The following is a 12279-nucleotide window of genomic DNA, read 5'->3' on the forward strand; positions in this document are numbered from 1 at the left end:
GTATGGGAAATTTTATTTTTCCAGACTACACTAATATTTAATACTTTTCAGTAATGTTAGGATGGCTTTATTACTGGAAATGCCCAACATGGGTGGTTTCTACAGGAGATCAGCTGTTCATAACAAAGTTGGAAAGAAACCAGCTTTGCTATCATATTTAAAATTTGTAGCACACCCCATTTCTCCAGTGAAGTCACACAGGATTGTTTAAAACACTGATAACTGGTTCAATATTAGTTTACAGGGGTTTTATACCTTAGTTGAGTAAATAGGGCTCAGCCCCATTACATGGGAATGACATGGAAAACATGGAATTTAATCAGATAGACAAACTCAGATGACAGAGATAGAAAAAAAATCAAACTAACATGTAATTGGCAAATTTATTTCCAATACCCAACTTAATAATTTAATTACCAGTGCCAAAATTCTAAACAAGAATCATACATAGATAACAAATATTCTTGGATAATATTAAATTCTATGTTTCTATGGAGCCTCATTCTTCAGCAAGTGCTTTCAGTGGTAATTTGTAGCATCAGAAAAAATGAAAAAATACACATATACTGTCAAAAGCCAAAAAGGAATTAAGTAATAGATGCAGGAGACAATAGTTGGAAACATTCCTAACTAAAACATTTCATATTCCATGAAATGGAATGGTAAATGCAAAATGTGAAAACAGTGAAGTTCTTGTAAAAAGGACTGAATTTTTACATTAAATCACAGCAGAAGAGCAGACATTTGCCTAATTTCACAAAGAGACAGAGAACTACATCCCTTGCCCTAGAAATATTAATCTGTTAGCTGGTGACCACCAAGCAACTTTCAGCTGGGGGTCTTCTCAGTCATAAATTAGAAAGCAAGTCTCCTCCACTCTGTTTTGGGGAAGAGGTGAAACTGTCCCATCCACAGGGAGACAAGAGAATGTTAAGAGGCAGGGATAAGGTCTCTTCAAGAAAGAGATGCCTCAATAACTCCAGAAATTTGGTGCAGTGAAAGAAAATGGACAGGAAAAGGTGGGAAGAGTTGATCAGAAGGGAATGTCCCTCAGGGAGGCTCAGCATCTGCTGGAAGGCTGGTGGGCAGGTGCCATCTGCTTCTCCCCTTTTAGTCTTTCCCTTCACCTCCCAACCTTTAATCACCTAGGCCAACATTGCCATGAAACCAAATTTTGTCACTTTTTAGACTACCTCCTCCCCAAAAAATTAAAAAGCCCCAAACAAACAACAACACCACCCAAACAAAACAAAACAAACCCAACCCAAAAATCAGCCAACTTCAAGGCAGCAAATTTCAAGTTTCTCTTCACCTTTGGCTTCACCTGTGCCAGCTTTTAATGGAGACATGCATCCTCCCTTGAAAATTCCAAAGGATACATTGGAATTCATTTCTCATTCTCACAAATTTTATGCTTGACTAATAAACAGAGTTTTAGCAGAAAAAGGCCTGCTTATGCTTGGGACTCACTCAATAGGCTGTAGAGGTAAAATGTACAGTTCACCCAATTAAGTCACAACAGTGTATGAAAAGAAGAATGAGCTGTGTGCTTGGGAGCGGACTTCAAGTAAAGGATTTTCTGAAGCACTATTGATTATGTCTGAAAACAAAAATCCCTAAGCAAACACACACATTTTTCACAGGGAAATGAGTACCCAGAGAATTTCAAGTCAACATCCATATTAAACACAGAAAAAAAAATCACAGCCCATTTCCAAACAATGTAGGATAGTAAGAAAATTGAAATTGAATCATGTCAAACCTCATGTTTATCTCTCTGTCAGGCTGAAGGCAATAAGAAGTAGCTTTAATACACTTCAGTTTATGGCTTCTGAGTTAGCCTTCAGGAGCTACAGTAAGTTCAGGGAAACTGGCTGAAATTTCTATGATATGGCTGTGTAAAGCTATTCAGTCTGAAAAAGCTGTTCAGAGATAACCAGTGATTTTTCTATCAAACTAAAATAATAAAGTCCAGTGAAGCATTTCAAAGAGCTCTGTATGCTAAGCTGAGCACTTAGGATTTCAGCCTTAATTGGAAAAGTGAAATAGAGAAACACATTTCTCAAATTGGCTGATGACACTTAATTTGCAGAGGCTGTAATTCATTTGCAGGTAGCAACTGTCACTTACGATAATCTTCGATTTGTCTAGAGGTATTCTAATGATGAAACTCAGGAAAATGTTCAAAGCCTGATAGCAATGCTAATGGAAAATTAGCATTAACACTATAAGCATCTCTTGAGAATCTATGAGATTGAAACTTGGAAAATAACACTTATTTCAAAAAGGAAAGAAATATAATTCCAGGGCATGCCAGCATAAGATATGAAACTGAGCTGTTTTCCTTTATTCCTTGCTATTAGACACTGAATCCAGTTTTACCACTGTACCTCAAGAAAAATAAAGCAAACTGGAAAGTTTTAGAACAAGAAAACTACCATATGGTTTTAAAAGCATAGACTTTGTGACAAACTATGTCACACACAGAGAGGCAAAAATTCTTGTTTATTTAGTCAGGAAATTAGGAGAATGAAGATAGGCAAATCAAATGAAATGTCAGAAATCAGACAACAGCTTACATCAGAAAATAGCTGGTATGTAATCATTCTTTTAAATCATTCTTCATGTCCATTGAGGATGACAAGTCACAATAACTTGAAGAAGAACAGGCCTAGCTCAGGCACAAACAATGTAGGACTCTCCTTCCTCCACTCTACAACACTGACATTTAAATGCTGGAGCAAGTTATGTAGCAAAGCTGCATAGGAATTTTATTTAAGAACAAGGAATGCAAATACGACAGCAATGGCCTGGGGATCCTGGGTAACTTTTAACAGGACAGGCAGAGTCCTTAACAACCTTCCAGATCTCTGGTTTTATGTCAGATGATCCCAAGCTCTGCACAGTCCGTGTGGAAGTGTCTCCCAACACATAGCCAAAGCAACTTGCCTGAAAAGTAGATTATTGTGCTTTTATTAAGTATTTAAGGAAGGAAGCAGTTGGTTTAAAAATTTAATAATAAAAGTGAGCACTGGTCATAATTTCTTCAAATACCTTTGGAGACCTTCTCTCTCGCTCTTTCAGTACTATTTTAAATTGGGACAAAACACTCAAAGCAGTACATAAGGAAACACAGCTCTTCCTGCAGATGCTCTGTTTCCACCCCCTCTTCAGAATCTCTTTCTCTAAATATATACACTTTAAAAACTGTCCAAATAGATACATGTGTGTGTGTGATATATATATATATATATATATATATATATATATATATATATGTATATGTATATGTATACATACATACCCCACAGCAAGTTAACTCTTAAGACATACATTCTTGGGATGAATTTCAAAACGTCTACAAAGCAATGATAACAAATAGAAGGACTTTAGTAAATCTATCTTTCAAAGCACAGATCCTTTCAGCCTGAGTAATGGTTTGCATGGCAAGACAGCCTGGCAGCAAACTTTCTTCAGCTGCTTTTGCAAATATTTTCCACCATCCTTACATGCCCTTATCTGGATGCATTTAGCTCCAAAGATTTGTGTCCTCAGTGACGCATGAGCTTTCTTTCTGTCTTCTCTCAGGGATAATATCAAACAAAAAATTCTGCAAATTCATTTGTGTATTCTTATGTTCATTCTTTGCCCAAGGCAAATTTTAGATTTGCTGCATTAAGCTAGCAAGAGACAGCATATTTCAGGCTATTGACAGCATCAGTTTTGAGCACACAACCATCACAACAAATATGCTGAGAAATGAACAGCCTTGAGAAGTAGGCTGCAACTCCTATGGATTTTAAGCACCTCTGAAATACACCTCGCCTAAGTCAGTGGGGGCTTGAATCCGAGTGTAGATAAAAGCACAAATGTTTGAATTCTTTTGGTCAGAAAGGGTGTAATGAAATTGCCAAAACTGTCATCTTAATTCACACAGAGATTTTTGACAACAAAGACTTTTGCAGCCTCAGCTTGGCTCTCTTTAGTTTTTGAATATTTGACCTGACATTTGTTTAGAAAGAAGGCCAAACCAGCAGTACTTTTTATGTTTTAATTACAGAGAGTGCATGCTGGATGCAATTCCCTCTTTTCCTATGTACCTTTTACAGTGTAAACAAGGGCAACAGGCTGGCTGTTGTTATCCTTCCAAGAACAAATTCCTGTTTGCAGCCAATATTGCTTAGTTTCACAGAAATCCAAATTAATTCTCTGGTACTGAGGTAATGAACAGTAACTTGATTTTTTTCCTTTGAAACTAAAGCCTTCCAAAAATACAGCTAATTCCTGCTCACTTCACACATTTTTCACTTACTGTAAAAGCAAAGTTACTACAAGCACTGTAACAGGTCACGAACTTCGAAGCTGAGGCTGGGAGGACTAAAATTGGTTTAGTCTGATCTTGTCATACATGCTGTGGAGACCAGGAGCTTCAGCTGTGTCCAGTATTGTGATGTTACATGCGTCTGAATTAAGAGAATGCCTGAAGAACAGACCTGACTAAGGATGACTTCCAGCAAACAGAACAAATGTAACAAGAGTTCAATTATCTCTACCATCCAATGTTCTGAAACTGTAGTTGAAAAAAAAAATAAATCATGTCTCAGCATTGGATAGGATTAAGACAGAAGTGAATAGTATAAATTTCTGAACGTCTTTGATCCCTCTTAGTGTTTAGATAACAAAGAGTACAGCTCACCTACAAAGTGCATGGCTGCTACCAAGTTCTTTTTTCTCTAAAGCTTGTGTTTAAATATGCATTTCTACTCATGAAAAGAAGAATTACTACTTTTTCATTCCCCTGTTCAGTTCCTTCCCCTCCTGAGCAAGCTATCTCTCTGCCTCATGCTGCACTGGTTACCGTAGCTACATAAGCACCATTTGCCTTTTAAAAGATGTGCATATATTTTGATATCAAATTAAAAATCAAATGCCTATTTTGTCATCTGAATTTTTGACTGTTACCAGTAGTATGCTAGAACTGATGGTCAAGAAGAAATAAGGTAGAAATTAGGTAGAAAATTAGGTAAAAAAGGCTGGCACAATCCTTATAGTCCTGAAATATTTAGAAGAACAGATAACTGCAAGAAGCATGTGAAGAAAAAGCTACACTGGACTGGGAAAAGGTGCCATATGCAAACTGTCAACTAATTCCAGTTGATGTGGTGTTACTGGTTAAGGTCTCTGCAGCTATCAAGCATTGTACCTGGCTTTCACATTCACAGATGTTTTTGTGGCATTCAGATCTTTTTAAAATAAAGTCATAAAACTAAGTCCCCTGAAAAGAAAAACCTGCAGACCAAATCAAGCATCAAAGCCATGCTCTGAACAGCCTCTCCCTGTCTTTTAACAGGGAAATACATGTACTAATTCTCTTAGTCAAGTTCACTGCCATCTTCAATATTCCAATATTCTTAAGTATCTGCAAATACCATTTTGAAAAAGAGCTGGATAAAAAATATCTACAGAGGCAATGATTATCAGGATACTGTTATTTTGGCTAGTGTTTGTGTGTCTCCATGTTACATCCTTGATGTCTACTTTTGCTCAGCTTTAATTGATTAGATCTGGGGCACAACTGGATTTCTAAGTTCAAGTGGAACAAACATGCATTCATCATATCTCAGAAAAACTGATATGGATATGTATTTTATGACAAGCACGTACAAAAACAAAGTCCCCAATATGAGCTGCTTCTTAGCACAACCAACATGAATTGGTCTAATATCACAGCTAAACCACTCATGTGTTAGTATAACAGCCACAAGCAGTATCCAAGCTATGGGAAAAGAAAATTTTCCAGAAAATTTAAACAAAAATGGTTTAATGGACAGGAGCAATAGCTTAACAAAACTGGAGGTTGAGAATGAATGCAAACCCTGATATTTTCTGGAATTTTTCCAGTAACAGCAATACTTGCCTTTAGAGATGTTTTCCCAATATGTTATCTGGGAATACCTCCAGGTATGACTGAATAAGCAGCAAAGAGAGATTAGGTCTCTCTCAGAAGCAAGGAAACACCCTGACCTGTCTTCTCAGTTTGATATTGGAGTTCTTAATCAAGGTACTTCCTCCTATGTATCATGATTTTCACGTCAATCATACTATACATAACCTCCATTTTTAAAAAGTTGTGACAAGTATAACTTACAGAAACAGGAAAAGTATAAGTGCCATCTACATAGGACAGCAATGCAGTTTACTCTAAAATGAAAGCTGGCTTTTGTACTAGGAGAGTGTTGAAGGCTCTAAGATAGAGAAGTGTATTTTTCCTCAGAGTGGTCACCATCATTGCCAGTTGACTAAAAGAACATGATGATTACTAAAATATTTGTTTCAATTCCATTTGAGACAGAATGCAATGGACAAGTCACAGTACACAGCTGCAAGAACAGACCAGCAGCTCTGATTCAAAGGGGAAAAAAGTGCAATCTCTTTCTGATGTTGCTTTTCTCATGATTCCCACATCATCTTCTCTATGATTTGGATTTAATGTTCTAAAGGTCACTGAGACAGCAGTTAAATTTTGTGTAGAATGATAAAAGCAGCTTATTTAATTAACTTCTACAGGGTAATTTGGACAATCTTGCATTCAAATAATGCTTTCTTTTCCATTTTCCATCCTTTTCCAGAAAGTAGTAAATCAATATTCATGTTCTTTCACCAATTCTGTACATATTTTTTCCTGTTTTTAACTAAGGTAGAATTACTGAAGATACCTACTTTAAGAAAAGGTCTGCTTTAAGGAAAATCATAAATTTTTAAAGTTGCCTTCAAAAGGATATATGTATAGCTAACAATATATATTTTTTACACTTAGAAAGAGATCCCATTTCTCCAGGTTGGATAATTCCATAGCCTTTAGTGGCAGGTTTATACTTTTTAAAAGCAAATATTCACTAAATAAACAGTCAACAAATCCTTCTCATGGATTATTTGTGCTTTCACAAATGCTCATGTAAACATATAATGTATGTGCTTAGCTAGAACTTTTAGCTATATTTATTTCTGTTCCTTCACATGTAACTTTTTGACTTTTTTTCTAGGAATAGTGACAATCAGTTTCTAGCTTCTACAAACTTAACTGTGAATTAACCCCCCTCAATCGTGTGTTTCTGTCACATTAACTCTCTTCCCTGAAAGTGTTTTGTAACCAAAACCTAATCTGAATACAACAGATCCACCTACCCTGGAGTTTTATTTAGGCAAAGAAGAACTGAGATTTTTAAGAACACTATTCAACAAACTTACTCCAGCCAAGTTTTACCTCAGAAATTACTGACAAGTGGTAATAATTCCCTTAAGTACTTAATTAGCTATGCAGTTCCACCAGCACTTTTCTTCTGCTTAATAACACAATGCTGTAGCAAGACACAAAGTCTACAAAATCTGTTCCATCAATAAAAAAAGGTTATTGCCAAAGCTTGTTCAACTAACACCACCATAGCCACAGCTTGAAAATACTGGTCACTACAAAGTGTCTAGAGCTTACTGGAAAATGGAGATATAATTTTTTAAAGGGAAACACTCACCATGTTGTTGCAAATAAATGCTTTAAATATTTAAAGATTAATTAGTAGGTATTATTGTCCAAATAAAATGTAGTAAATTCACAAGTAGGTATTCCCATAATACACGCAAGACTGTAAGACCACATGCTATTAAAAAAATCCAAAACAACCAAACCACAAAAAACTCCATTCCAAACAAATTAACAATTCCCACTGCAATGTTTCCAAATCTATCCAAATTTAACTGGAAAGAATATTCATTGGTTCAGATTGGTTTAGCTAAGGCAGTCACTTCCACAGAATCTCAGGGTTCAAAACCAAGGAAAATGTTGAAACCTTAGCATCGTATTTACTGTTCATGGGCCCACAGAATACAGGAATTAAAGAGAGCGTTAGAAATGTTTTACAGAATCATAGAATATTTTGAGTTGGAAGGGACCCACAAGAAAAACTGAATCCAACTCCTTGCCCCACACAGGACACCCCAAGAGTTAAACCATGTGCTTGAGAGCATTGTCCAAACACTTCTTGAATGCGGTAAGGCTGGTGCTGTAATCACTTCTCTTGGGAGCCTGTTTGAGTGTCCAACGACCCTTTGGGTGTAGACCCTTGCCCTAATATCCAACCTAAACCTGCCCTGACTCAGCATCAGATCAATCCCTCAGGCTCTGTCACTGGTCACCACAGAGGAAAGATCAGTGTCTGCACCTACTCTTCCCCTCATGAGGAAGTTGCAGACTGCAATGAGGTCTCCCTTCAGTCTCCTTTCTCCAGGCTGAACAGACCAAGTGACCTCAGACCAAGTGACCTCAGCCACTCCTCATACAGCTTCCCCTCAAGGCCCCTCACCATCTTCACTGCCCTCCTCCTGACTCTCTCCAATGGCTAATGTCTTTTCTGTACTGTGGTGTCCAAAACGGCACACATGACGTGAGGTGAGGCCACCCGAGTGGAGAGCAGAGCAGGACAATCCCCTCCTCCTTGCCTGGCTGAGGATGCTGTGCCTGATGCCCACCAGGGTACCGCTGGCCCGCCTGGCTGCCAGGGCACAACGACTTTCTATCAATCAGGACCCCCAGTCCCTTTCCAAACAGCTGCTCTCAAGCCTCTCATTCCCCCGTTCTCTTGTATATCCAGGGCTGCCCTATCCCAGCTGCAAAATCTAGCACTTGCCTTCATTAAACTTCATACAGTGGGTGATTGCTCAACCCTCTAATTTGTCAAGATCTCTCTATAGGGCCTCTTTGCCCTCAAGGTAGTTGACAGTTCCCCCCAATTTAGTATCACCAGCTAATCTACTTAGTACTCCTTTGAGTTCTGCATCTAAGTAATTTATGAAGAGCACTGGCCCTACAAGTGGAGCCATGTGGAACCCCACGGGTGACTGTTTGCCAGCCTGATGTAACTCTGTTTACTGGAATTCTTTGTGTCTGACCCGTGAGCCAGCTGAGCACACATCATATGATGTGCCGATCCAGCTGAATGCTGGACATTTTGTCCAGAAGGACACCATGAAAGACAGTATTGAAAGTTCAGCAGAAATCCAAAGAGATTACATGAACAGGCTTCCTTTGGTCAGTTAGGCGGTTTACCTTGTCATAAATGGAAATTAAGCTAGTCAAACAGTGCTTTCCCCTGATGAAACCATTCTGGCCAATGACTGCATTACCCTTCAGGTGTTTTTCAGTAACTCCAAGAGTAATCTTCTCCATAATTCTACCAAGCACTGAAATGAGACTGACGGACCTGTAGTTTCCTTTGTGGTGTTCTTGAAAACTGGAACAACATTAGCCAGCATTGAGTCAAGTGGGACTTCTCCAGATTCCCAAAACAGTTCAAAAAGTCATTGAGAGAAGTCTTGTAAAGACATCAGCCAGCTCTTTGAGGATTCTTGGATGAATCCCACCAGGCCCCATAGACTTACAGAGATTCAGCTGGAGCAGTGATTTCTTCACAAGTTCAGAGCTGACTGAGTTTATAATTCTCAGAGTCCTCATCCTTCATCTCTGGGCACTGAGACCCCCATAGTCCATGGCTGGTGCTGAAGACTGAAGAGAGCATCAACCACCTCCGCCTTGTCTATGCCCCTATTGGTATGGGGAACACCCTCATAATTTAACAAGTCACTGTTATTTCTGAACTGCCTTTTGCAACTAGCATATTTTTTAAAGTTATTTTAATTGTGCTACACAGTACTGGCTGCCTTCAGCTATAATTGAGCTTTTCCCTTGCAATTTTTGCCCCATGGAGGTGAGCAGTATCTCAGTAGTCCTCCCATGTCACCTTGCTTCTGCTGGTCAAACATTTATTTTTTTTGCCTTACCTCTAGAAGAAGATCCCTGCCTAGCAAAGTTGGCCTTCTGCCTCGCCTGCTTTTCCAACATTTTGGAATTGCCTGCTCCTGTGCCCATAGAGGTGGTGCTTAAAAAGTCACCAGCATTGATGGGCCCCAGCACCATCAAAAACATTTTCGCAGCGGCCCTTACTCATTAGTTCCCTATGCAGTCTGAAATTTTAAATCCAATTGCTTTGTGGTTGCTGTGGCCAAGACAACCACCAATTTCCACTTCAGTCATAAGATTCTCTCTGTTAATGAGCAACAGATCAAGGAGGGCATCTTACTGATTTGGCTCTCTTAGTGTCTGCACCATGTAGCAATCATCCAGCTGTTTAGGAACCTCTTGGACCTGCTTGTAATAGCTGTATGATATTCTCAGTTAACATTTGCCAAGTTGAAGTCCCCCGTAAGGATACGAGTGGTTAACTTAGAGATGTTGCTTAGCTCCTTAAAGAATAACTCATCAGCATCACCATTCTGGATAGGAGGTCTATAGTAGACTCCCATGATGACATCTGCATTACGTGTTTGTCCCTTAATCCTTATCCAGAGGCTTTTGACCATGCCATTGCCAACTGTAAGCATCATTCATTCCAGACCCTCTATTACATACAGTGCAAACCTCCCTGCCTCTCCTGCCCTTCCTATCCCCCCTGAAAAGCCTATAACCATCCTTCATGGCACACCAGTCCCAGGACTCATTGCACCAGTTTTTGCTTATGCCAATGATGTCATATCTTTGGGGCTGGGCCAAAGCTTTGAGCGTCTCTTGATTTGTCCTGCATCTCCTTGGATAGATTTCTCTTTTCAGTAGAACAAATATGATACATATTTGCCTTTGACCATTTCCAAAAATAACTGCCTCCACCTGCAGTGTTTATTACTTTAATTTTATTCTGTTCCTACCACAACACAAAACTGAAAAAAATGATGCCTACCAAGTTCTGCTTTTGAGGAGCAGATCTGTAGTTGTGCCAAGATTTAGCAACGACAAAGTCTTTGAAGATAAATGGCTTGACTAGTATTTCAGCTGCTGAGCAAAACTTTGAATGTAACAATTTATTTCTTGCACCCAGTCTGTGAAGCACACTGTGAGGAAACAGCATCATAATTTTCAACCAATGGATCTTGGCGATCATGGCAAAATGGTGAGACTACCGGCCGAAGTTACAGAATAGTGTGTGGAGCTCAGAAACTATGTCTCGGAAAAAAAAAATGTGCTGAAGAGCACTCGTGAGGATGGAGCAAAAGACAAAGGAAAAGAAACAAAAAGTGAGAGGGGCCAAAAAAGGCCTTCAGCTATAGCACAAAGAAGGCTATAGCACAAAGAAGAAGAGACCTAAAGCTGAGGGGGAAATGGAGGCCAGGGGAAAAAAACTGCTCAGGAGTGGTTTAGAATTATGGGAAACAAAGTAATTTACTCAGCAAGACACACCAGACATTAACCTACACAGTAACATGAAAAACGAGAAGCCAGGGAAAAATTGGCATCAAAGATACATAACAATAGATTATGGCTTTTCTGCATCACACAGTACATATTTTACCATGTTTTAATGTTATAATTCAGATGACAAATGCTCACTGTGTATGTATATACACACACACACACATATATATACACACACATAAATTATACACACATACATTCGGTATAGTTAACACGATCCGGCTCCCATCTGGACTTTATTTCCTGAGGGAATGCAGAAAAACAGCCAACTACCTCATCCTCAGCTCAGACCCCGAGGTTGCTGCCTTGTTGGAGTGGGGGAGGGAGGAATACGGATAGACAAACCATCATGTGCATACCCAGACTGGCTGCTGCACTTGGGGAAGTGAGGGGCATGGCAAAGGGGGAAGAATCTTTGCAGAGTTGTTTCTCTGTCCAAAGATCAAAGGGAATGAGGAAGAACACAACTAATGCTTCAAGTGAGAACATGTACCCATAAGCACAGAGTACCAGGGAAGGAGGGACACAGCTGAGGCTCAAGCTGCTGCTATTACCCTCAAAGCACACAGAAGTGAGCTCAAAATGAATCCAGCTCTTGTCAGAGCTGTAGAGCTGGACTAGAGCCTTTTCTTGGAAAATCAAGGGTAATAGCAGGCTTCAGTGGGCTGTTCTTACTGGTTAAGCTGTCAGTAAATTAATCATGCAATTTTCAGTTCTCAGTATCAATAGTGAAACTCAGCCAGTGCAAAGATCACAGTAAGACAGAAAATCACAAGTATTATGACTGCAAGGGCAAATTGCACTATTTATTAATTTTTCTCCTAAAAACGTTTCATGTCCAGACTCCATAGTGAGCTGTATGAAACAAATCAAGATAAAGAAATGCTTTTTAAAACATATACATGACTTATTACTTTGATATCTGTCCTTTTTCTTCTTTCTTTTCCTTCTCATATCTTGGACTGAAACAACAGAATTTCCCA

The 12279-nt window shown here is 39.0% G+C and overlaps 1 protein-coding gene across 10 annotated transcripts in view; it reads right to left on the reverse strand.

The window, feature by feature from the left end:
* The window catches only part of PALLD (palladin, cytoskeletal associated protein), a 187620-nt gene that overhangs the window by 25488 nt on the left and 149853 nt on the right, over positions 1-12279 (reverse strand). The gene's annotated exons all lie outside the window — the stretch shown is intronic.

This window comes from Motacilla alba, chromosome 4 (assembly GCF_015832195.1).
Source record: "Motacilla alba alba isolate MOTALB_02 chromosome 4, Motacilla_alba_V1.0_pri, whole genome shotgun sequence".
NCBI classification, from domain to species: domain Eukaryota; kingdom Metazoa; phylum Chordata; class Aves; order Passeriformes; family Motacillidae; genus Motacilla; species Motacilla alba.